The sequence below is a fragment of the Macaca mulatta genome, chromosome 16, assembly GCF_049350105.2.
Source record: "Macaca mulatta isolate MMU2019108-1 chromosome 16, T2T-MMU8v2.0, whole genome shotgun sequence".
Classification (NCBI taxonomy): domain Eukaryota; kingdom Metazoa; phylum Chordata; class Mammalia; order Primates; family Cercopithecidae; genus Macaca; species Macaca mulatta.
The window spans coordinates 12,348,601-12,375,582 of record NC_133421.1 but is presented as its reverse complement, the minus strand read 5'-3'; the positions used below and the strand labels follow the sequence as shown (position 1 = coordinate 12,375,582).

The following is a 26,982-nucleotide window of genomic DNA, read 5'->3' as shown; positions in this document are numbered from 1 at the left end:
CACCGGTTAAGTGGAATATCCTAGGATGGATCCTGCTGATATTTACCTGTTGCACTCACGTTTCTTTTTTATTCCAGAGTTGACAAGTCCTTCCTCTGATGGACACATCCTTTCTTAATGGAAATATATTCAATCTGGTGGCTGTGGGGGCTTGTCTACCTGAGAGCTGTGCCTTCTCCTTCAACAGATTTCACATATCTGTACTGTGAACCACTGTGCCTAATTCCCCAAAAGGCAATCTTGTTTCCTTCATTTCCAAATCTGGGAAGGCAAGTGTCTGCTGTGCCCAGAGAAGGAAAGGTAGATGCATGCTTTTCTGTGAATACTCTTCTATACATGAATATTAGATTTTTTTTAAGGAAAGAAGCAGTTTTAATTAAGATGTATATAAACATTATATGCAGAGAACCCAAAAATAAGAAATGGATATTCACTTCCAAGTGCTTAACGAGGGCTTGGTGCCATGCTAGGGGCATTTAATAAGTACAGCAATTCAAGAAAATTGTTATTAGTGCCACCATTTTACAGTTAGGAGAACTGAAACTCAGAAAGATTAAGTGACTGCTAGTTTCAGGAGAACTGAGATTTCAACACCAGCCTGTCTGACTCTGAGCACTACTAGGAACCCAAGCACTAGAAAAAAGTGCTCATGTCTGTGAAGATGCATTGTGAGCTGCCAATGAGGTATGGAAACTGTGTCCAAAACTGAAAGGAAAGTTGAGGAGCCATACATTCTAATCAGCTGACTGCTTTTTCAGCTAAAACATGAGTAACCTTCTAGAATGTTTTGCAGAGGCTTTGATACCTGAACTGGTTGCATTTCCATAATGATACCATTTAAATCCAACTGGACTATCTTTCTGCAACAAACCAACACAGGAACTCCTTCGCTTCACGCTATTTCAATCCCTAGGGTGGTGAGGTCAAAGGCAGCCAAGCTCCTTCAGACATAAAGGAAAATACAAAGTCATCATCAGAAGCCCATGGCTGTGGTTACAGATGTACAGAGCTCACCCACACTTGCAGGCAGTGAATCCTTTAAAGAAATATAAGTTGCTCATTTACAGTAACAAAGACTTGGAACCAACCCAAATGTCCATCAGTGATAGACTGGATAAAGAAAATGTGGCACATTTACACTATGGAATACTATGCAGCCACGAAAAAGAATGAATTCATGTCCTTTGCAGGGACATGGATGAAGCTGGAAACCATCATTCTCACCAAACTAACAGAGAACGGAAAACCAAACACCACATGTTCTCACTAAGAAGTGGGAGTTGAACAATGAGATCACATGGACACAGGGAGGGGAACATCACACACCAGGGCCTGTTGAGGGGTGGGGAGCAAAAGGAGAGGGAGCATTAGGACAAATACCTAATGCATGCAGGGCTTAAAGTCTAGATGACAGATTGATAGGTACAGCAAACCACCATGGCATATGTATACCTATGTAACAAACCTGCACATTCTTCACATGTATCCCAGAACTTAAAGTAAATTAAAAAAAAAAAAAAAAAAAGACAAAAAAAGGAATATAAGTTGCTCAAAGGAATTGGGAAAAGCTTGCGGTAGCCATGACCTGGATGCAGTCCATTGGGAATTCTTCAATACCTCCCATCACTCAGACAGGCCCCCGAGATCACAGTCCTGGTAGCTCCTACTTAGCAGTCCCAAAAATATCCTGTCCTTGGCTTCCTGGTCCTTGTCATTTTATGCTGTGAGAAAAGAAAGACAAAAAGAAACCCTTGGATGACTCACTCCCAGAGATAACAAGACCTGAAATATGGGGCAGAAGGAGCATGAGGAGATTATGGATTGTCATCCCAGTAGAATGCTAGTTTCAGATTTCTAGCACTAGGTCACTTCTGCAACTGAGACATAGCGTGGCCAAGACAGCATGGGTCTTCTGTCACTGAGGAGCATTCTTGGTATATGTAGTTCATGGTTCCAGGCTGTCAAGATTTGGAAGGAAAGGAAAAGGAAAGTAAGGAAAGTGAAAAACATAGGCATTTATAATGTTTTTTTAAAAGCATATTTGATTTCATCTAGCTCCCCAAACAGTACCATCATTATCTGCATTTTATGGAGGAGGAAGTGGAAGTACAGAGAAGTTAAACACACATACTGAAGTCATAGACTTGGTAGGATCGAACTCAGGACTAAAGGAATGGAAAGTCCATGCTATTTTTCATTAAAGCATGGGTTCAGAAGATCACTAGTTGAGCATCAAGGTTTCCTAAGCCAAAATGAATATTTTAAAAGAACCTCTACGTTGGTATTTTGTTCTTTTCACCCTACATAGAGTAGGTAGAATAATACTCCCTACCCACCAAGATGCCCATGCCCTCATCCCTGGGCCCTGTGAATTGTTAGGTTATATGAAAAAGGGGAATTAAGGTTGCTGTATTAGTCTGTTTCCATGCTGTTGATAAAGACACGCCTGAGATTGGGAAGAAAAAGAGATTTAATGGACTCACAGTTCCACATGGCTGGGGAAGCTTCACAATCATGCTGGAAGACAAGGAGGAGCAAGTCACATCTCACATGGATGGCAGTAGGTAAAGAGAGAACTTGTGCAGGGAAACTGCCCCTTGTAAAACCATCAGATCTCATGAGACTTATTCACTATCATGAGAATAGCATGGGAAAGACCTGCCCCCATGATTCAATTACCTCCCACCAGGTCCCCCCCACCACATGCGGGAATTCAAGATGAGATTTGGGTGGGGACCCAGCCGAACGATATCAGTTGCTAATCAGCTAACCTTGAGATGAGAAAATCATCCTGATTTAGCCAAGTGGACTCAGTGTATTCACATGGGGCAGAGGGATTAAGAAGAGTGAGTTGGAGAAAGCTGTGACACTGGAAGCAGAGTCAGAAAGATGCCACATCATTCACTTTGAATGTGGAGGAAGGGGCCACAAGATAAGGAATGTGGGCAGCCTCCAGAAGCTGGAAATGCACAAGGAAATGGATTCTTCCTGAGAGCTACCAAAGGAATCGGCCCTGATGATGACTTCATTTCATCCCAGTGAGACCAATGTTGAACTTCCAAACTGAAGAATAGCAAGATAATAAATTGGCATTGCTTTATGCCACCCACGTGTGGAAGCCACATTATCATACAACAAGGTCCCAGCTTTCATGGTGGTAGGCCATGAATCTAAGAAGCAGACCTGGCTCGAGTCCCAGTCTGACCGTGTCTGGCTGACGCAGCATGATCCATTCATTTCACTCACACTGGGAAGATCTTTCCAGGAAAACCTGAAATAGTTGAGGCTCTCAGCTCAAACTCCATCTTAGTTAGAAATGGTTTGGTTGTGTGGAACATAGCTCTATTCATCAAGGCTCACGTGAAAAAGGAAAGCTATTGAGAAGCAGAGCGAGGCTTCATGGAACCAGAAATTCAGTAGATGGCATTCTCACTCTCTTCCTTCCTTTCTCTCTCACTCTCTCTCCTCTCCTCCTCTTATCTCTTCTTTTCTGTGTATCTTATTTACTGTTCTCTTCTTGCAGACGTGACTTTGCTTACATCTCTGTGTGTACAAGGCTTCAACAAAGCCATCCCAAGATGATGGCTTCTGTTCCATGATATTCCAACGTTCCAGCCTTGTTCCCCCAACAGCCAAATGTGTCAGTCTTCCTATCCCTGATGCAAAGATGTGAACACATTGAAACTGATAATCTCAGCTCCAGTCTGGTGTTCGCTCTTAACTCTGTCAGTTATGGTCAGGATGGAGGAGCCAGGAGCTGGAGCTTTTGCTATAAAAATCTGTCTCATTGAGTGCTGTGACTTAGGCAGGTCCTTTAAGGTGACATCAGGGAGCAGAGAGGAAATTGCTGGTATCCTCAGAGCGTCTCTGCATCCTAGCGCTGGCCTCGGAAACAGAAAGCCATCACTTCCGCTGGCTGAACTGCCCTCCTCCCTCCTTCCTGCACAGACCAAGTCAAATCTGTTGGCCTCTGTGACTGCTTTTCCTGTCCCTTAATTCTCTGATTGACATACTCTTTTTTTAATATGTAAATATGTTCAACCAAGTTACATTTCAGTGGAGCTGGTCTGAGAACTATTCTATATATTTCTAGTAACTTTGCATGTTTCACTTTAACACTCAAAGGAAAAGGATGATTGCCCCGTTGTTGAGAGAAGGAGCACTTCACTGTGGGCTTCAAGTTCTGATTACCACAATTAATAATAACAGTGTTATTAATAACAACTTTATTTAGGGTTTTCATTATTGTTCAGAAAATGTAATCCTTACAACAATATAAGGCATTTGGTGATGCTCAGATCTACAGAAAATAATAATTGTTTTCTCTTATTAAAAGTAATGGCTGGTACTCTGTAATTGCCCTTTCCGACCTTCACACTAACCCTTCTAGCCAGGACTTTGCCCTCAGTCCCACAGTTAGTAGGATCACCTGACTTGAAATCCCAGACTCCCCACCCTCCCAAAGTGCCCCACCTGTGTCCCTGAATTCTCGAGAGTGTCTTAGATGGGATCTTCTTGTCTGTCCTTTAAGGCTCTGCTCAGACACCACCTCCTCTGCAAAATCTTCCCTAGCTCTCCTTGCAAGCATGGCTGCTCCTTCTCCAGGGTTCTCCCAGCAACCAATTCATGCACAGATGGTTATTGAGGACTGTCTCTGTGGCAGGCATAACACCAAGGGCTGAGCATACAGCTAAGAATGAACCAGACCACAGCTGCTACCTTCATGGAGCTAAGGTATGATGGGGAGGTGAATGTAGGGAGGAAATATCGAGTGCCAAGGGAGTCCTCCTTGAGGGCAGCAGCCTTGCTTGGAAAGCCAAGATGCTGGCTTCCTAGGAACTGGCATTTATGTTGCAAAGTGAAGGAAGAGCACGGCACAAGTAGGTGGAGAAGGGAATCAAAGTATATTCTAGGCAGGAGGATGACAGGGGCAGGGACAAAAGAGAAGGCAGCATGTCCAGGAACCAGAAGTCTTCCAGGGTGACTGGAGTGCAGAGCACAAAGCAGTGAGAAGCCAAGTTGACCAGGGCTTTGGGTTCAGCTTCGAAATTTGGGGCTGCGTCCTAAGGTCAAGGGAACTTTGACTTTTTTTTTTTTTAACATGATAATGCCAGTGTGGGAGTGAAAATTGTTTGGGAGTGAAAATAGAAATCAGCTCAAAGTAGCTAAAGTGAAATGTAGAAATTTATTATAAGGATTCATAGAAATTTAATGAAACTTAAGCAAGAAAAGAGCCTGGAGTCATGATCTGGAAACTCTTGGGAAAGCCCAGAGTTGGTATCTCTCCATCTGTGCTGTTGCCGCTCAGTGTTTCTGCTTCACTACTTTCCCTTCCTCTGTTTGCAGTTTATTTTCCTTGCTTCTCCAAAAACAGGGTAGATGACAGTCACCCTGCAACCCTTAGATTGCAACTTATGGTTCTATCTGTAGAACATTGTATTAGTTCACTTTCACACTGCTGATAAAGAGGTTTCATTGGACTTATAGTTTCACATGGCTGAGGAGGCCTCAGGATCATAGTAGGAGGCGAAAGGCACTTCTTACATGGCAGTGGTAAGAGAAAAATGAGGAAGAAGCAAAAGCAGATATCCCTGGTAAACCCATCAGATCTCATGAGACTTATTCACTATCATGAGGATAGAGCAGGAAAGACCGACCCCCATGATTCAATCACCCCCCCCGCCCGAGTCCCTCCCACAACATGTGAGAATTCTGGGAGATACAGTTCAAGCTGAGATTTGGATGGGAACACAGCCAAACTATATCAGGCATTATGGTAAATGGAATAAGCCAGGTACAGAACGACCAATACGGCATGATCTCACTTATATGTGGAATCTAACACACTCACAGAAGCAGGGAGTAAAATGGCAGTGGTCAGAAGCTGGGGTGTGGGGATAATGGTTCCAGAGATATTGGTCAAGGGGTACAAACTGTCAGTTACACAGGATGAAGATCCAGACATCTAATGTACAGCATGGTGACTATAGTCAGTAATACTTTCTTGTATACTTGAAATATGCAAAATCAGTAGATAGTCAATGTTCTCAGCACATACACACAGTGACTGTGTGAGGTGATGAATATGCTAATTAGTTTGATAGTAGTAATTTTTTCTCAATGTACAGTACATGTATATCAAAGCCTCCTGTTTTATACCTTAAATATACACAATATTTGTCAATTTTACTTCAATAAAGCAGGATAAAAAAAAGAAAAGAGAAAGGAAAAAAACAAGAGGAAGGAAGGAAAGGAAATGAAAAGAAAGGAAGAAAGAAGGAAAAAACAAACTAAAGGGTCTGGCCATACAGAGAGACACACACAACAGTGGTTACTGACTCCCATTCAAACTTTATGGAGAAAGAATTCAGTTAAGCCAGCTTGGATCAGTGTATTCATGCCTAACTCAATGAGCTATGAGCTGGGCAAGGAAACTCCAGCTTTCATGATGCAAACATGACTTCAGGAATCAGCACACGTCTCTATGAAGGAGAGGTACTGGCTTATAGGTTCGGCAGACCTCCAATGGCAACTGCTGTAGACATAATCAGATCCACAATTGAAGCAGATGACCACATCTGCCATGTGGAAGAAGGTCTGCAGGGGAGCAGCAGTGGAGCTAGAAACACCAGAACGTTACCCCACCAGGTATGAGACAGTGAGGACTTAGACAGGCATGGTGGCTGTGGCACTTGGGAAACTCTCCAGAGATACAGACGGAGGTAGGACTAACAAAACTTGATTATGAGGTATAGGGAGAGGAATGTCAGGTAATTGTTGGGTTTCTGGCTTGACCAACTGGGTGGACAGTAATGTCATTAACAAAACATCTAGGACATTAGAATAGAAAGAGGGGGTGGGTGCAGCTCAGAGAACAAGAATTCTATTTGGGACATGTTGAGTTTCAGGCAGCCTGTGAGATGTCTAAGGAGAGACATCCAATGGGCTGTTGGATGTATTTCTCTTGAAGAGAGGGTTGCCCTTAAGAGACTGGCATAGCAATGGTAATTAAGGCAATGGAAGTGAAAGAAGTGCTCTAGGAAGAGCACAGAGCATGAGAAGAGAAAGAGGCTTAGGACAGGTCCTGAGGAATTCCAACTTTTAATTGTTGGGATAGTGATATGGTTTGGGTGTGTCCCTACCCAAATCTCATCTTGAATTGTGGCTCCCATAATTCCCACGTGTTGTAGGAGGGACCTGGTGGGAGATAATTGAATCACGGGGGCGGTTTCCCCCATACTGTTCTCATGGTAGTGAATAAGTCTCACGAGAGCTGATGGTTTTATAAGGGGAAACCCCTTTCACTTGGTTCTCGTTCTCTCTTGTCTGCCACCATGTAAGACGTGCCTTTTGCCTTCCACCATGATTGGAAGGCCTCTCTGAGCATGAGGAACTGTGAATCCTTTAAACCTCTTTTTCCTCATTAATAACCCAGTCTCGGGTATGTCTTTATCAGCAGTGTGAGAACTGGCTAATATAGGTAGCCCAAACTGAGAAGAAGCAGCCTAAGAAATGGAAGGGAAACCAGAAGAGAGAGTCACGCCAAGCAAATGTTTCAGAAAGAATGGAAATGTTGTATTTGACAAACATTCCTAAGAGGCCAGGGAAATGACTGAAAGATGTCCAGTAAAACAATTCATTTATGGTATTACGTATTTTTTGTTAACATGTCTAACCACTAGCTTGAAACCTTTAGTAAACATGGTTTTGTGCCTTTGTTCCCAGCAACTAGCAAAACGTCTGGCACAGAGTAAAGCCTCAAAAACTGTTTATTGAATGAATGAATATGCCATAGGCATTAAAAGGTCTTAAAAATCACTTCTAGAGGAGATAGAAAACATGTAACAAGTCTTCAGTCATTTGCAATAAATGAACAGAGAAATCAACCAGATCTTTGAAAAGAACTGCAGTCTCACTAATAATCATTATGTGAATAGCCCACAGCCTACCTAGCTCGAATCACAATCCTACCAGTGGCCACCACCTAAAGAGTGAGTTGTGTGCTCAAAAACAATTTTATTTATGTGCTTTCAGTATTCCAATTGTATTTACATAATTAAATTTCATTATCTCCAAAGTCAAGGTCATCTTCAGTCTAATCCTTGCCTGAATTATCCGAAGACTCTACCATTAACAGGTTTTTCCTCCATTTGTGAAGCAAAAGTGCACGTGTTAATAGACACTCACAGCCAAAATCTGACCTTGACCCCACCCAGCTGGCCAAAAACAAAGAGACAGATGGAAAAATCTAAAAATCACCTTTTTGTTTGTAGAGAGTGTGAACAACCAGTAACTCGTCAGGTGGGTGATGCTTCTCCCCAAGGGCATCAATGTCCTTTAGCCGTGGGCATGGCCAAGGTACTGAGGACTCAAAGATGACCTTGATGATGACAACAAGGACGCCGTGTCACAAGGCATCTGGGCCAGATGTGAAACTTTAGCTGATACTGACGGGAGTCCAGGTGAGGAAACCTGCAGCCAAGGCGGTCAGGAGGCACTCGGCAAGGGATGCAGGAAGAGGGGCTTTGATGGTGGCTGTTTGCCAGTCGGTACAGAGCATTTCTGCATTTTAATAATTCCAACGGCCTTTCCATCTGGCAGCAGCCATCCAGTAAGCCAAGATGGGTACACACAAGGACACCCAGGAGCCATGGAGGAAGAAGCAGTCTGATGTAATGCAGCTTCTTCTGAGGGATACGAGGCCAAGGAAGGTTACGACAGCACCAGAAGAAAAGGGGCTAAGGACAGGTCCTGGGGATTCCAGCTTGTAATTGTTTGGGTAGCCCACAATGTGTGCTGAGAAGACTGCACTTTCTTCTGAGAGATACAAGTCCAAGCAAAGTTACAGGGCACGAGAAGACTAAAGGAGTTTTCAGACTAGTGGATAGACATGTTAGCAAAAAACTGTAATACCGTAATGGGTTGTTTAACTGGACCCGTTTCAGTAAAACCCTTTCAGTCATTTCTCCTGGCCTCTAAGGAGTGTTTGGAAAAGACATTTCCATTCTTTCTGAAACATTCGCTTAGTGTGACTCTCTTCTGGCTTCTTTTCCATCCCTCAAGTCAGATACAAGGGGCACGGGCTGGGATAGAAGGCCAAGCCAGGTTACGTTATATATAGGATTCACATGCGCCGTGGTGGCCAAAAACACCCAGTTCCTAAGGGTGCAACTTACAGCAAGCCTGTCCATCCTGGTATTAACCAGCTAACGTTTGCTCAAAGCCTTGGGTTCCTTGCAGAGGAGTGAGCTGGATGCCACTGTGGGCCTCTAAGAGGCCTGAATTCTCACTGCATTGGTAAAGATTCCTCATACAAATTTGTTGAGGTTATCCTCATTGATACATTGCGTAAAGCTGTCAGAAGAAATCCTGACATCCTGTGAATCACCACAGCAGTCCACAAGCACAGGGAGATGAATGGGCTGATCGCTGCAGGCTGAAAGAGCTGTGGCCTTGGAAAGGGCCATAAGTTCCACCACACTGATGGTGGTTCTCGCTGTGCAACGTGGAGAAGGCACAATACTCTCCGGCTCCACCGTTACCACTAATATAAACAATGTTTGTAAAACTCACACCTAAGAAACAATTTAGGACAGTCAAACAAAAAAACAAAAAAACCTCCAATGGCCATACCTCTTTGCACTTACTGATGGGCCAGCAGCCCAAGGCATACCAGCTCAGGCTATCACACTCCTACCTATTTAACAGGTTAAGAAACTGAGGTTTGGTGAGATAAGATTTGAAGAAAGGCCCACAGCTAGTGGCAGAAAAATTGGCCATAGAACTCATCTCTTCGTTCTCAGATCCAGTGTTTTATTTTACGTCATCACTCATAAATTTCCCCTAGAACTGTTATGAGCATCCAAATACCTGTTACTAACAAGAATACGAAACCTGGGCTGGCTCAGCAACTGTACCGTTAATGAGACAGTCCCGTAACAATAGACATATGATCAGGAAGGGGTCTTCTCCTCCATGGAAAATCTGCAAGTTTTCATCATGGAATCATGCATTCTAACAAAGGCTGGTTCCAGGAAGAAGCAGGCAAATTCTGAAATACTCTCCCAGGGTGAACCCCCCTGCAGGTGATCCATCTGACTCCATTTCACCGCAGGGAAGATCCATCTCCGGGACTCTTTCACATGCCGAACATTCTAGGTATGAGACACGATAATTAACTGCATGTTCTGATAAGCTGGCTGACAATTAAAGCCGAGGTTGCTAAGCAGTTCTGATAACAATTACCGATGTGGTTTTCATATTTTGTGACAAGGGTCTAAAAAAGAAGCATATTATGATTCCTGGTGGATGAAGCCCCTGCTAGTCATGTTTTAATTATTAACTTAATTATATGGATGAAGCAGTAGGTGGTAATTTAGTTTCTTCACTGACACTTAATTCTCGCTCACTCAGCCAACAGGCTGGGAGGCTCTTCAGAAGCAGTTTGTTTCAGGAATTCATTCTAGATAATATCCAGCAGTGTCAGGGCTCTACCACCATGTGTCCCTCTGAAACGGAGGCAGGAATGGGTAGGAGGGTGGGTGGGAGAAGAAGTGATGTGTCCTGGTAAACTACCATGATCTGGATACACTAAAATGAGCTAGCTATGGGAGACCTGGCCCAGATGAGCACTGGCTGTGAATATGAAGCTGAATATGCCAAGCACGGTGTTCAAACAACACACTTTCCTCATTAAGTCCAAAAGTTATTGGGAGAATATAAAGAGTGAATAAGAGGCCAGGCATGGTGGCTCATGCCTGTAATCCCAGCACTCTGGGAGGCCAAGGCCGGTAGATTACCTGAGATCAGGAGTTCGAGACCAGCCCGGCCAACACAGTCAAACCCATCTGTACTAAAAGTACAAAAAATTAGCTGGGTGTGGTAGCGGATGCCTGTAATCCCAGCTACTCAGGAGACTAAGACAGGAGAATCTCTTGAACCCAGGAGGTGGAAACTGAGGCAAGCTGAGATCGTGCCAGTGCACTCCAGCCTAGGCAACAAGAACGAAACTCCATCACCAAAAAAAAAAAAAAAAAAAGGAAAATGAATAAGAGATTGGGAAGATTGTTCTGGGCTCCCCACTTAAGAGTGGAGGATGCGGACTCAAGGCTTTTAAAGAAAACATTTTTCGTTCCCGTGGCCTTTCTAGAGTTTTGCATGTTCTTATTTTTCAGAAAGAGCCACTCCGTTTCCCTTGGAATGTCAGTGGAATCTATTTAGATGTGATACTTGCCTGATCTCTGCTTGCTAGACCAAACAGGGAAGGACCTGGTGTAATGGACAAGGAAAAAAGAAAGATCACGAGGAAGAGTTATGATCTAGAGAAAAATATACCCCCAGGGCTGTTTCCTAAGCCCACATGGTTGGGAATGTGGTCAACTTCAAAGGCAACTCAGGAAGCCACATAGGATCCCAGCCATGAGGCATAGACCCCTGAAGCCAAGATTGGGAGGTATGGCTTAACGCTTAACCCAACCAAGTAGAGGCTTAAGCTACTGATTGTGTAGTACCTCAGTTAAGATTGGTCTAAAAAATTAAGTCATGTACTCACATTGGCAGCACATATGCTGAAATTGGAACGATACAGAGAAGATTAGCATGGCGTCGCTGCACAGATAACAAAAAACTTGTGAAGCATTCCATACTTTTAAAAACAAAAATATAAAAATAAAGTTTAAAGGTTGGATCAGGATAGACGTGTATATTTGTGACTTTCATAAGTAGAAGTATCCATATATGTGAACGTACTTAGCAAACATGGATCACATGATGCTTTTCACTGTTATGTTTTTTGAGATGGAGACACTCTGTCGCCCAGGCTGGAGTACAGTGGCATGATCTCGGCTCACTGCAACCTCTGCCCCAGGTTCAAGCGATTCTCCTGCCTCAGCCTCTGGAGTAGCTGGGATTACATTTTTTTTGTTTTGTTTTTCCGTAGAGATAGAGTTTCGCCATGTTGCCAGGCTGGCCTCGAACTCCTCACCTCAGGTGATCTGCCCCCGCTTGGCCTCCCAATGTGCTGGGATTACAGGCATGAGCCACCAGAGCCAGCCCTTTTTACAGTTTCATAAACTGTGTTTTTGTGCTCACTTAACAGTATATCACATACATCTCTATAAATAACGTTCATCATTTTGTCACTTAGTAACATCATCATTTTAAAATGGTTTATTTTGTCATCTAGTGAATGCATAGTCTTAAAAGATATTTTATTAATTTTCTATTGTGGGACATTTGTTTCTAATTTTTCACTATAAATCTCAGTGCAGGACAGAACTGCCATCTTTTCCCACTGGCCTGAGGCATTGCTGCTATCACATCCTAGTTCCCACACATACATGGGTTCGTTCTGGACTGTCTGCTCTGTTACATTTGTCCTTCAAGCTATTTACACACCATCCCCATGTTGTTTCAGTTATTACAACTTTGCCATGTGTTTCTCTGCCCCTTCAAGCTTCTGATTTGTATTTTTAAATGTCTGTGCTATTCTCTTACATTTTCTACTTTAGGTGCATTTTTTTCTTCAGTTTGAAAAACTCCATGAAATATCCCTAAGGTTCTTAAGGGAATTGCTTTATATTTATAAATTACTCTGTGTAGAACTGACCTATTGGGACTTCCCACCAGGAACACAATGTATCTCTGTTTATTCACATCTTCCTTTGTGGCTTTCTGGACAGTTTCACAGCTTTTCTTCATATCGAAAGCCTGTATTTTCTAATTGACTACTCCTAGTATGTAAAAATGCTTCTGAATTTTTGAATGTTACTTCTTTATCCTCTCATTTTTTTTCTATTGAAGTGTTTGACTTTTTCTTAGTAGTTAAGGTATTAATTAGACTTTCTCAGGCTCTGAAGAAGCAGGTTACCTGTGGTGATGGGGTGGATGACGACCTGCCCATACCCAGGTGTGATCACTGCACTGTGATCTTAAACCAATCACACCATCTTTCCACTCCAAAGTTTCATCATCAATAAGATGATACATTTCTCCATTCCTCTCTCAGGGAAGTAGCAAAGATCAAGTCTGCAAGCACCTTCTTAATCCACATTGCCCGACATGGTAGCTACTAATGCTAAGTGACTGTTTAAATAATTAATGAAAAGTAAACAAAATTTAGAATTCAATTTTCACCTACGGTCCCTTTGGTCACCTTCCAAGTGCTCATAGCCACATGTGGCTAGTGGCTGCATTTTGGACAACACAGAGAAAGGATACTTTCATCACTGTAGAAAGTACGACTGGATGGCCCTGTGGAAAGCCTGGTGAAAGTACAAGTTAGGTTATTATTGCTGCTGCTGGAGGTTGGAATTCTCATATATACATGAGGAGAGGCACTCATTCACACGGGCCCACACTCCAGCATCCATGGGGGCTGCCTAAGCCCTCACAAAAACACTCATATTTCATCACTGTATCTAAAGCAGTCACAAAGCAAAGAAAACATAAATTAAACCCTTGAAAAACAGGAGCAAGGGTCAAATCATTGGGTGCACTATTTTCCACAAATGTCATTATCTAGACCGCAGATAGCTTCATGAACCTTCTAATTACAGAAGAAAAAAAAGTACTATTTTCTACGAAGTTTCTCATTCGCATCAGCCATTTACAAAAAAAGACATGGTATCTTCTAAACTCTAGCATCCTTTATTCATAGCCTGCAATACAGGACTTAGGGCTGTGAGCAGGACGGAGCAAAGAGCAGCCAGAGGAGAGCAGCAGGAGCCTAAAGCCTGCTCAGAAGGTGCCTGGATTTCTCTGGCACGAGGCAAGAAGAAGACAGTGACGAATAACAGGCACTTCCCCCACCACAGGACTTAATAAAGCAGCAACTGAAAATAACAACAGCAAGAGCAATAATATCAACCATTTACGACATTCCAAGGCTCATGCTCAATGCCTTATACACCTTACTGCATTAACTCTTGCCAAAAGACCAATGAGGTAGGTATTTGGTATTCCAGTTTTACAGATGCAGAGGCTAAGTTCATAGAGGTTTAATAACTTACCTGAGGTCACTCAGGAAAGAGTTCAGAGTCACGGATCGAATGGAAGTATGCGTGACTTGAGAACCTATGTTCCTAATTGTCAGGTTTCTCGTCTCTGGTCAGGATGGTCCTAAATGGGAGATTTGATGCTGCCTGCACAGGAATGTTTGGGCCCTGGTTCCATCCCCCATTCTTCTCAACCTTGGCTCCATCCTGAACTACAAGGGCCTCACATGGTATGTAGACATCCCAGTCTGTACATCCAACTCCATCCACTCCCCTCCCATCTCCTATGAATAGTCCCCATGCAGGCCCTGGAAGTGGGCTCAAGGCTAGTTGTACAAGGATCTCAAGTACCCAGAGTAGGGACTAGTGGGGAAGAGGATGGTCCCTTAGTCCCGAGACTCCCCTGTAGGGAAGGGCACAGCTGAAGGAGGATCAAAGGAGGGTCCTCTGAAGACACGTTACTCAAAGTTTGGTTCTGGGACCAGCAGCAGCAGCATCACCTGGGAACTTGTTAGAAATGAAAATCTGGGGGCCCTACCCCAGACCTCTTGAATCAGAAACTCTGGGATGAGAGGCAGCAGTCTGTGTTTTGTTAAGCTCTCTAGGTGATTCTGATGCTAAGTTTTAAGGTATATAGAGCTTGGATATTGGACCCTCCAAACCTCATGTTGAAATCTGAACCCAATGTTGGTGATGGGGACTAATGGGAAGTGTTTGGGTCATGGAGATAGATTCCTCATAAAGGGTTTGGTGCAGTCTTGGTGAAAATGAGTAGTTCTCACTCTATAGAGCTGACTGTTAAAAAAGAACCTGGCACCTTCCTCATCTCTCTCTTGCTTCCTTTCTCACCATATGATCTCTACACATGCTGGCTCCCCTTCCCCTTCCACAGTAAGTAGAAGCAGCCTGAGGCCCTCCGCAGATGCAGATGCTGGCACCAGGACTTTTATACAGTCTGCAAAACCATCAGCCAAATAAGCCTCTTTTCTTTCTAAATGACTTAGCCTCAGATATTCCTTCATAGTAACACAAATGGACCAAGACAGCTTGAGAACCACTGTTACACAAGTGTGGTCCAAGATCAGTGGCATCAGCATCACCTAAGAGCTTGTGAGAAATGCATATTCTGGGCCTCCCCACAGACCTGCTGAATTGGAATTGATGAGGGCCCCGCCCAGTCATTTTTGTCTTAGCGTCCTCTCCACGTGATTATAAGCCCTGCCCAAGCAGAAACACAGCAAATTGCAGAAATCACAGGGAGGGCTTTGAACTTCCATAGGAAGTTCAAAAAATAATCTCACCTAGATTTCAAGAAGCAAGTAGACTCAAGGTCATTTTAGAGCTTTCAAAGTCACAAATTATCTTCATATTTGGAGACACTCAACCTCACAGCATATTAAACATAACAATCAAAATATGCCCACATTGGATATAATTTATATATGACAATATAACCATGCACTGAATTTTAGTGGACTCAACGACTTAATGTTACCTTGGAAAATATTTTGTTAATATTTTCTTTCTGAGCTTTGGAGAGTTTTTTATAAAGTCACAATTACTTTTGTAGGCCCTAGTGAAGTTTGCAGAGCTCTGGCACAGGTCTGTTACCGAAGTCATCTTTCTGAACTGGATGTAAACAGATAAGAGTGTGTGAAAGTCACCGGCTTGGCGAATGCTGGAGACAGGTTCCAGGATTGCGTCTTCTGTTACTTTAGAGGGAAAAAAGCAGGACATTGTAGCCATTTAATTTCGTTGTTATTCTTTGGACAGGAGTCCAGTGCACTGCAAACACTGGCTGAAATTGTCTAATCCATTTTGAGAACCTCACTAGGGAGGACCGCTTAAATCAAACAGATCCACAGAGAAATTAGTGTGAAAGGACAACTGAATGTCAATTAAAACCAGTGACTGGCGTTGCAGGATGGGATTTGGATTTTAAGGGCTAAACAGAAAAAAATGTCCTTCCTTTGGGGTTGTAATCCATGGCAGCAAGTCCTCCTCCTAGGCCTCAGTAAGATTCTCAGCAAAACAAATGACCTCATTAATTAAATGGGTTAGTACTCTCACCACGCTTTCCTTAATTGCTATTCTGACTTTCGGGAGAGGCATTTTCAAGCCAAATTGAACACCCAGAGCCTCCAGTAATCAATGCCACAATAAGCCCTGTGTGCTCTGAAAGCGATTGCAAAGATGTGCCCACAGCTTGCCTCCATCTGCTGAGGCTCCCCGTGTGAGCCCAGTGCCTAAGTGTCCTACCCAACTGGCTTTGTCCTCCAACCCAACTAGAAATCCAGGAAGTCCTTCATCATCGTTCTCTCCCTACAGAAGACATATTATTTTAATTTGAAGATATACTCCATTTCCATTTTATGTATTGAATACATAGTATATGAATGTCTTTGATCCTGTACTAAGTACAGGAGGTAAAGGAACAAACATCACAGGCCAAAATCACTGCTCCATGGGGCTTTTATTCTATCTGGTGAGTTTCTTCTACACCCTTGAGTGCTGCTTGTTTTGTGTGAGATGTCCGTTTTCTGTTTTGTGCTACCCGACATGTATCTGTGTTGCATTTGAGGATAGTGACATTTTCATATAAATTTCTTTCCCCAGTGCCTAGGACTGTCTGACACATAGCAGATACATCAATTAGGAATTGGTTATATTTGTTTGTAAGTAGAATTTGGTTATAGGTGACAGAAATCCTCCCCCTTCCCCCCAAAAAACATGCAGTGGCTTAAATCAGATAATGATTTTTTTTTTTTTTTAATCATTTAGTTCAGAAGTAGAAGGTCCTGGGCTGTCCTGGCGGCTCCCACAATATCCTCAATGCTCCAAGTTCCTTTTATTACTGGTTTTACTCTTTTTACTGCTCAGTTCCACCCACAAGACTTCTTCATTGTCCTCAGAGGGCCACTGTAGCAATAAAAGTGGCACTCACAGTCCAGACATTAAGAAAGCAGAAGGTATAAAGGAAAAACAAGCCAGGCAATTAGGAGGTGCTCCTGGAAGCCCCAACTGCATCTTCTCCTGGTATTTCATTTTCCTGAACTACATCCAAAACCACATCCTTCTTTAAGAACGTGGTAATTTTTAAATGTTTCCACTTGGATAAACCACCTTCTGAGAAGTGCAGCCTAAGTTTTCTCCCCTTGAGTGCATACTGTATTTAGTGACTTGCTTCTAATACACAGAATGTGGCAGAAATGATGGTGTGTGACTTCCGAGATTAAATGATAAGTGATACTGTGACCTCTTTCTAGGATCACTCATTCTAGGGAAGCAAGCTGCCATGTTGTGAGGCCAGGCAAGCAGCCCTGTGGAGACGTTCATACATGGAGGAACTCAGACCCCCTGCCAGCAACCCACATGAACATCCCTGACCCACTCAAGCTAGGAATGAGCCACCTTGGAAACAAGTCCACAGCCTCAGTCAAGCCTTCAGATGAGTCGGAGCCCAGGTCAAAGTCTTGACCACAACTTCATGAGTGACCCTGAGCTGAAAACATCAGCTAAACTGTTCCCAAATTTTTGACACATGGAAACAATGTGAGGTAACAAATGTTTCTTGTGCTAATCTGCTAATTTGGGGGATACTTTGTTACACAGCCTTAGATCACTAATACAAAGGGAGAGTGTGAAATATTAATTTTGGTCATCAATGTGGCAGAGACTACTAGTTTTCCACAAAAATCTACTTATCCACAAAAATCTATTATTAATTGTAATTCTTTGAGCACATAGCTAGACTGTATTTCCACTCTTTCCTTTCAGGTAAGTGTGGTCATGTGACTAAGTGCTCTCAAATGGAGTATGAAAAAAAAGTGATATATACCACTTGTAGGCTTGGCCAAAAAGACCTGCATATGGTCCTCCAAACATTTCCCCTTCCAACTCAACTTTTCTGTTTCTGCCAGCTCAATGTAGACAATAAATGACAAGGCCCTAGGAGACAGCAGAGCCACAGATGGAAGGAGCCTGGGTCCCTGAGTAATCCAGTAGAAAAGAGCTGTCTTGACAAGGTGAAGACATGCCAAAGGTTACCATAAGAGCATGAAATAAATTTCTATTATGTTAAGCTACTGAAATATTGAAATCCTTTTGTTTTCTTTTTTTTCTTTTTTTTTTTTTTTCTGAGATGGAGTCTTGCTCTGTCACCCAGGCTGGAGTGCAGCAGCGTGATCTTGGCTCACTACAACCTCCGCCTCCCAGGTTCAAGCGATTCTCCTGCCTCAGCCTCCCAAGTAGCTGGGATTACAGGCAAGCATCACCACGCCCAGCTTATTTTTGTGTTTTTAGTAGAGACAGGGTTTCCCCATGTTGGCCAGGCTGGTCTTGAACTGGAATCCTTTTCTTATCTTAGCCTAGACTGTTCTACCAAATATAGAAATACTTCTGCCACCCCACCCCCACCCCCTGCTAAAACTGCCACTGTTAGAAAGAAAGAGAGATTGCAGGTGAACCCTAGAAGTCTTAGTCTCAGGAATAGTCCATGGACAAGTATATACGGCACCTCCTGGCTGGTGCACAGAGGGAGTTCTGTCTCTGAGACTGTTCAAGGCACTCTAAAGTGGGCAGCATGATCAGAGTCCCTAGACCCTGCCCTCAGGAGATCATGTTGGTATCTTAAGAAAGTGAGGAGGGGAATTGGATCTTGGGGGAGAAGGAGGTGAACTGCAGACCTGATCCTACCTCATTATCACTGCCATAGGCACCAAACACTGATATCTAACTCGGGCTATCTCCACCCTGGGGTGTCCCTGCTCCATCAAGAAGTGTGCAATCTGCCCATGTCCATCCCTATCTCCTCCGTGGCTTACCTAGACATATTTCTTCCTTCACCCTTGCTTGGATATTTTCACCACTGTACTGTTATCCTGAAACCTACATAAGGCTACCTAAGGGCACCTAAAGAAGGACACGTCTCTGGTATTTCATTCATTCATACATGGAAGCTAACATTTACAAAGACTCTATTATGGCTGATCACAGCCTACAAGGCGCGGCAAGCTCTGGCCCCTGCTTATGACTCCAGTTTTATCTGAGCCACTCCTGCCTGGCTTTCTGACCTCCTGCCAAGTACCCCTCCTAAGTCAGTCTTAACCAGGCTCAGAGCCTCCCCCTGCTAACGGGATACCAAATGCCAAGACCTTAGCTTGTAGGTCTCTATTGAAATGGTCCCTGCTCTGGGATGCCTCCGTGATACTCCATGAACTAGGTCAAGTCCTCCCATGGTAGAGTCTTATAGCTCCTGTACCTCTTCTTTCTAATCACTATTGAGTAATTACTGTCATAACGACCTATTTAATGCTTAGCTTTCTCACTGTCTGAATGCTCGGTGAGAGCAGAGACTACGTATCTGATTTTCCACACAACAGAAGAACCCTGGAGCCTGGTAGTAGGGAAACATTTCTTGAATGAATTCATGTGCTAGAGACAGAGAGGCAGGGGCTGAACCTCTTGCCCTGAGAAGCTAAACTGACTAGAAGGGAAGGAAGCATGTAGACAAATAAACTTATATTTGATGAACTATTTATCCTTTGGATTGGACTTAAAGGTAGCGCTTTTCTCAATGAATCTGACTTTAGGAAAGCTGTGTTACAACGAAGATCACTCAATAGCCACAGCTCCAGGGAAGCCTTTCTGGACTGATCAGGGGAGAATTCATAGCCTTTCTTAAATGCCACTCGGACTGAAAGGAACTGGTTCTTATTAATTCTTATTAATTGTAATTATTCACTCACCCTTCCCCATCCCAACATATACTTAGAGATACAGCAGAGGTCCAGTGAAGGTGCCTTACTAACTTCTAATTTGTACAATTTGTCAGGCTCATCTATGACTAATGGTGGAATCTTCAAGAAATCATGATGCATATCCTCGTTTTGGGGAGAAACAGCAGAAAGGGACTTATCCATGGTGCTTACAAGTAGGAAACCATGATGTGAGGGAATGAGTGAATAGAATATTCCAGTATTGTTGTTTGTGGCCATATAAAGCCTGCCCTGCCAATGCACTGTGGTATTCAGGGTTTTGAGCGATTCTGGACACATTTCTTTTCACTACTAGTTACAGAAACACCCTTTTGAGCAGCTTAAACAGTAAGAAGGTGGATTGTCTTATGCAAGAAGTACAAAAGTAAGCTAGCTCCAGGCTGATATGACCTGCCTCCCAGTCGAATTCTCTGCAATTTTCTGAGCTTTGTCTGACACTATGTGTCTCTTTTTCCTTGGCCAAGCTCCTTCTGTGGTCACCAACTGTTCCTCACACCCATGTTACTTTGAAACGTTACCAAGGTGTGAGCTCTTTCCACAGCTAAGATGCTGGTCCACCACTTTGTTTTTTTGAAGGAGCCTAATATTATTCCCTTTTGCAATTATAATGCCCACAATGCTCCAAAGAGGGAATGCTGTGTTCACCTCAGACCAAAAAAACAAGTAATTGGAATACAACCTCTACCAATGAGGACCCTTCCACAGGGTGGGTTCACTGGTATTCTTTGTTAGAACCATCCTCGTTGAATCCAAAGATGTACTTGGGCCCTGCCTCCTGAAAAGCCATGGTGGACTGGCCCAGACACTAAAAAGAATGAAAGAGCATGTCACATGGATGATAGAAAGAAAAAAACTCTTAACAACAGAAAGGCCTTCTCTCCATCCACCATCATCATCCACGTCATTCCCCTCCACCACCCCAACACTGGGAAAGGATGTCCTGAGTTGAGAGAATGGAAGAGAATCATGGTATGCATTATTCTGCTTGGGTCATCATAACAAAATACCACAGGCTGGGCGATTTAAACAACAGAAATTTATTTTCTCACAGTTCTGGAGGCTGGAAGTCCAAAATCAAGGTGCCGGTAGGATTGGTTTCTCCTAAGTTCTTCTCCTTAGCTTGCAGTCAGCAATCTTATCCCTGTGTTCTCACATGGCTTTCCTCTGTGTAGGCATGCTCCTAGTGCCTCTTGTTCACCTAATCCTACTGGATTAAGGCCCTTATAATCTTACTTAACCTTAATTACCTCTTTAACAAATACAATCACGTTGGGGGTTACAACAGCTTCAACATATGAATTTGGGGGTGGGGCATACTTAACACATAACAAAGGGTAAGAAGAAAACACAGACATTGGTGTTTTCCCAAGACAGGGGCCCTGCAACCCACTCAGGCCTGGCCTGAGGCCCATATGGATGAATAACTCAGTTGCATCTTGGAAAAAGTACAGCAAAGAAGAACACATTTTTTCCTCCAAGTGGAATTCCAGAAAAGAAGCAGGAAAATGACCAGATCCTAACGAGAGGGAGCTGTTTATATCTCTAGAGAAATATCACCTCCGATGGCTGCTCAGCAATTCTTTGTGCCCCGAGGCAGTATGGAAGCAGTAGAAGGATTTCTGAGGACCAAAAATGGGTAGAAATAGAGATGAGAGTCTCCAACACTGGAAAAGCCATAAAGATGGGAACCAGCGGAGGCTAACCAGTGACCTGTGTAGTAGCAGCAGCTATGGTTGACTTGAAGATCAGACCACTACCAGTACCACCATGACCATCATCACCACCACCAACACACCCACCTCTACCAATACCATCCACATTCATCACTATCACCAAAACCAAAGCTAATACATCCAACAACAGTGCTATCATCAGCACACTCACCAACACTACAACCACCGCCACAATCATGACTCTCCTCATCATCACCGCCTTCATCACTGCAACCACTTCTACCTCTATCAGCTCTACTTTCACCACCACAGCCTGCATGGCCTCCAGCCTTTAACTTTATGGCCTCCACAACGTCCACCACTATCTCCACCATCACCTCTATTTCCACCACCACCATCACCTCCATCTCCACCATCATCTTCATTTCCACCACTGCTATCACCTCCACTTCCACCACCACCATCACCTCCATCTCCACCATCATCTTCATTTCTACCACCACCATCACCTCCATCTCCACCATCACTTCCATTTCCACCACCACTATCACCTCCACTTCCACCACCACCACCACCACCTCCATCTCCACCATCACTTCCATTTCCACCACCACCACCACCCTCTTCACCATCAAATCCACTCTTCCACTGCCATCACCACCTCCATTTCCACCATCATCTCCATTTCCACCACCACCATCTCCACCGATACCTCCTCTTCCACCACCAGTACCACTTCCATCTCCACCACCACCACCTCCTCCATCTCCACCATCACCTCCATTTCCACCACCACTATCTCCACCAATACCTCCTCTTCTACCACCACTACCACTTCCATCTCCACCACCACCACTGGCACCACCACCTCCACCATCACCCCCGTTTTCACCACCACCATCTCCACCAATACCTCCTCTTCCACCACCAGTACCACTTCCATCTCCACCACCACCACGAGCACCACCATCTCCACCATCACCTCCATTTCCACCACGACCTTCATCTCCATCATCACCTCTACTTCTACCACCATCACCACCACCTCTGTCACCTCCATCACTTTTCTTTGGCTCCTATATGTCCTTCAAGGCTCATCCTAACCATCAACCTTCACTTACTTGCTTGATTTATTTATTTATTGAGACAGGGTTTCACTCTCATTGCTCAGGCTGGAGTGCAGTGGTGGGATATCTGCTCACTGCAACCTTTGCCTCCTAGGTTCAAGTGATTCTCTGCCTCTGCTTCCTGAGTAGCTAGGACTACAGGTGCGTGCCACCGCACCCTGCTAATTTTTGGATTTTTTTGTGGAGATGGGATTTCTCCATGTTGGCCAGGCTGGTCTCGAACTCCTGAGCTCAATTGATTCGCCCAACTCAACCTCCCAAAGTGCTGAGACTAACCATTACCTTTTTGAGGAAGCATCTCCCATCACCACCCTATGCCAATCCTCCTTTGTGTTTTCTTTTTTTTTAGACAAGTTCTTGCTCTGTCACTCAGGCTGGGGTGCAGTGGTGCCATCTCGTCTCACTGCAGCCTCGACCTCCTGGGCTTACAGTATTCTCCCACCTTAGCCCTTCAAGTAGCTGGGACTACACATGCGCACCACCATGCCTGGCTAATTTTGAGGGGGGTTTTGTTTGTTTGTTTGTTTGTTTGTTTTCTGTAGAGAGAAGGTTTCTCCGTGTTGCCAAGCTTCTCCTTTGTATTCTCAATTGCACAGCGCCGACATGGCTGTATTGAACAGTTTTTCCTTGTGGATTGGAATTGTTTATTCAGTTGCCTATCTTTACACATAAATTGTATAGCTCTTTTTATTTCCAATGCCCAACCTAAAACAGTGTCTGTCATATAATCTATATGATCAATATTTGATGGTAAGATGCATACATGACTACATGAGTCTTTTAAATTATTTAAAAGCTAGTAGGTCTTAATTATTTGGCATTTTGATATTGCAGTGAATATTGCTGTGAGATAGTATTTATTAGCAATGCGTGAGATTCGATTTTCTAATTTCCAGTCCACTGTGAATTACCAGGCCAGAGACAAAATCGCGAAGGAGTAATTGAAGTCGACTTCAGATAGCAGCACTGCTTCATCTTTACCACTAGGTGGCAGGCGCACCCCAAGAGGAGGCCCCCTCCACCCTCGGCCACAGCCCCGCGCCAGGGCGCCGCGTCCCACTCACCCCCGGCTCCTTCCTGGAACTGACGCCCCCTGAGGAGGCGGACGTGCCAGCAGATAACGATTGCCCAAGAAAGATGCTCCTTCCTCCGCCACTCCCACTCTTACTTCTTGTAAACTCCACCAGTCCCTTCATTCTTCAAGTCCCCAGCTCCCCGTCCCCACCTCCCCACCTCCCCACCTCCCCACCTCCCCACCTCCCCACCTCCCCACCTCCCCACCTCCCCATACACAATTCCCCTCGCTTTAGCGCTCCAGGCTCCCGGCGCAGAGCCCAGCGGGCTGCTGTCTCTCACATCACTGCTGAATTATATGCACCGAGAAAGAGAAGGGACAGACGGCCCTGGAGGCTCCCCCCAAGGACATCTTGAGAATTGTCTGGTGTGTGAGGCTGCAGCAGACAGAAGGAAGAGAGACAGGAACGAGGAGAACCTTTAGAAGAGGCAAGAAGTGAGAGAAAAGCAAAGCCGGAGGGAGCTGGAGGTTAAGGATAACGCCTTAGATGCTGTGTAGCCTCAAGACAGCTAGCTGCCGGAGCCCAGCCAGAGTCACCTGTATTTCGGTCTCTCAAAAGAGCCAAGAGGACCAGACTAGCAGAGACTTAGGGTCACAGAGTTCCATCTCCTTGGTCATGAGCCCTGATGGGAAGGGAAAGGAGGCAAAGACAAACGTAGTGGGAGGTGGAGCAGGTGGAAGATGGTGGCTCCTCCCTGGACTGCCAAAGTTGAGTAATTGCTTTGCATAACTTTCCTGGGCCCTGGGTAAAAAAAAGAGGGGGGGGGGGAAGAGGCTTCTTGCCCTCCTTGGAAGGAGCCTAGAGTCTTGTGGGCAAAGGGGGCCTCCTCTCCTCCACCCCCACCCTGGGGCTGGAGCCCCTCCCTCCCAGCCTGCTTCCCCCTTAATTCTCCTGGCTTTGCATCTTGCTCTGTTCTTGGGCACAGTTTGAGAGGGGGCTGGGACTCCCTCGGATCATAGTTTCCAATAATTTCCAAAAGTGGTGGTGTTTTCTTTTGGCTTGCTGTGTGCTTGGTTAGGATAATGAGCTACCTAATGGTTATTAGACTATAATAAAAAGATACCAAAACAAACAATGCAAGACAAGGATGTCAACATAGGCACCTCTTTGTTAGGCTTGTCACCGACTGCCAATGCTGCCAGCCCACCCCGGACTCCTTCCCTTGGTTAGAACCTCACTCCCCCTCTGCACTGGCATTGGCAAGAGATGCCCAGGGTCCTGTGGAAACTCCTGCCCAGGGCAGTCGCCTCCTCCGAAGTTACCCGAAGGTTCCTATTTGTTCATTCCCCTGCCTTGGCGTGAGCGGGAGGGAGAGTGTAGCTGGGTTGCAAGTTCAGTTACTCCTGGGATCTGCTATAAAGGAAGTGACTTTATTCCGAAGCTAGCTTAGGGGAAGAAACACAGGCTTCCTGCCTTAAGGGTACCGCTTCTCTTTTGGAAGAGAAAACAGGTGTTTAGAAAGGGATTTTGCATGAGTGGCATGCAGGGGAGGAAACAAGTAGGTGGGGGTCTGCGTAACTTCCGGTGCCTTATCGATATGTGCCTTATCTACCGCCATCGCAGGCAGAATTAGGCTGTAAAGTGGCCTTGTCTCTGGTGCTCTCCAGATGAAAGAGTTTTGTAGCAGGCATAGTTTTGGTTGTAAATTGACTTTTGTCTCTCAAGGCAAACGCCTGGTGGCAAAGGTTTTCACTCTTGATCTTTTAAGTAAGCACACAGTTGGATAAGCTTGCTCTCCAGGCAGTATCTGGTGGAGGGAAGGCAAAAGGTTATAACTGCATTTCTAAAGAGCTAAGTAGGAAGTGGGGCACAGGAGAAGAGGAGGAAAGAGAAAAAAAAAAAAAAAAGAAAAAATAATTTAAAAAATTAACTTATTATCTCTTAGAAAATAAGAGATATTTAAGAGATATTTTCTCTTAAAATAAGAGATATTTTCTATCTCTTAGAAAATAAGAGCCACCGTGGCCGGGCACGGTGGCTCACGCCTGTAATCCCAGCACTTTGGGAGGCCTGAGGCGGGTGGATCACGAGGTCAGGAGATCGAGACCGTCCTGGCCAACATGGTGAAACCCCATCTCTACTAAAACTACAAAAAATTAGCCAGGCTTGGTGGCAGGCACCTGCAGTCCCAGCTACTCGGGAGGCTGAGGCAGGAGAATCGCTTGACCCGGGAGGCGGAGGTTGCAGTGAGCCGAGACTCTGTCTCAAAAAAAAAAAAAAAAAGAAAAAGAAAATGGGAGAACTCGGTTAGTAGGGGATGATGGTAATGACCATGGCATTCTGAGTCTTCTGGCTCAGTAACCAGTCCCAGCATCACAAGGCAGAAGCAGACAGAAAATGTAGCCCCTGGCCCAATGGCATGTGAGTCAAAGCCCTCAATACATTGCCAGGTATCTTATGAATATTCATGTGACTGTTTATTCACCTTTGACTGGGCACCTCTCCTGGGCTAAGGCATTGTACTAGGATCCAGGGCCACAGTGGAAATTGAGACATGACCCTTGCAAGATGCAGGCAAATGATAATGGCACCGTAAGGAAGTAGGCAGCCAAATCTGGAATGAGGGAAGTTCTCTAAGACAGAAGTCCTGTGTCTTCAATAAATAAATGTTATGAACAGAGGAGGAAAAGGCTGTTAGAGGCCAAAAGAAGTGCTGGAGGCAGAGCTACTAAACGTAATCGCTAGAACTTGCTGGGATCCTGCTTGGAAGAAACCTGACTCTAAAAGTGTGGTTTTGAGGCTGGGCATGGTGGTTCACATCTGTAATCCCAGCACTTCAGGAGGCCAAGGCAGGAGGATCACTTGAAGCCAGGAGTTCGAGACCAGCCTGGGCAACAAAGTGAGACTCTCTCTACAAAAACATTTTAAAATTAGCCAGGCATGGTGGCGGGTGCCTGTGATCCCAGCTACTCGGAAGGCTGAGATGGAAGGCTCTCTTGAGCCCAGGAGGTCCAGGCTGCAGTGAGCCATGACTGCACCACTGCATTCCAGCTTGGACAACAAAGCGAGACCCTGTTTCAAAAGAAAAAAAAAAAAAAAGGTGGTTTTGAGACAACCAAGGGAATGTGAATGTGGAATGGGTATTCACTTTAAGAATGCTTCAACTTCATGTATGGTTATGATGGCGCTGTGGTTATTATTTGAAAAAAGAATGAAGGAAGAAGGAAGGGGGTCATCTGTTAGGGAAACACAACTGTCTATGTGCAAGGCTTTACTGAAGAAGAGATGTCTATAATTCACTTTAAAATACTAAATGAAACAAAGTATCTTGACCAATGTGGGGGTTAGGGGTGCCACCCTCTGTGCAGTCAAAACTTCAAGTGTAACTTTTGACT

General features: G+C 44.5%; 1 long non-coding RNA gene, 1 other non-coding gene and 1 pseudogene across 4 annotated transcripts in view; 2 read left to right on the top strand and 1 right to left on the bottom strand.

The window, feature by feature from the left end:
• The window catches only part of LOC144335337 (uncharacterized), a 273,701-nt gene that overhangs the window by 137,861 nt on the left and 108,858 nt on the right, over window positions 1-26,982 (bottom strand). Inside the window, exon 4 of one of the 3 annotated variants that reach the window (XR_013406113.1) lies at window positions 1,586-1,721. The exons of the other annotated variants lie outside the window; for them this stretch is intronic. This is a non-coding gene — a long non-coding RNA (uncharacterized LOC144335337). The remainder of the gene's footprint in view (window positions 1-1,585; window positions 1,722-26,982) is intronic. 3 annotated transcript variants of the gene reach the window in all.
• LOC100429369 (large ribosomal subunit protein eL15-like) lies at window positions 8,918-9,697 on the top strand (annotated as a pseudogene).
• LOC114673257 (U6 spliceosomal RNA) lies at window positions 11,544-11,649 on the top strand. The gene has a single exon (XR_003723984.2). It is a non-coding gene; the product is annotated as a U6 spliceosomal RNA (small nuclear RNA).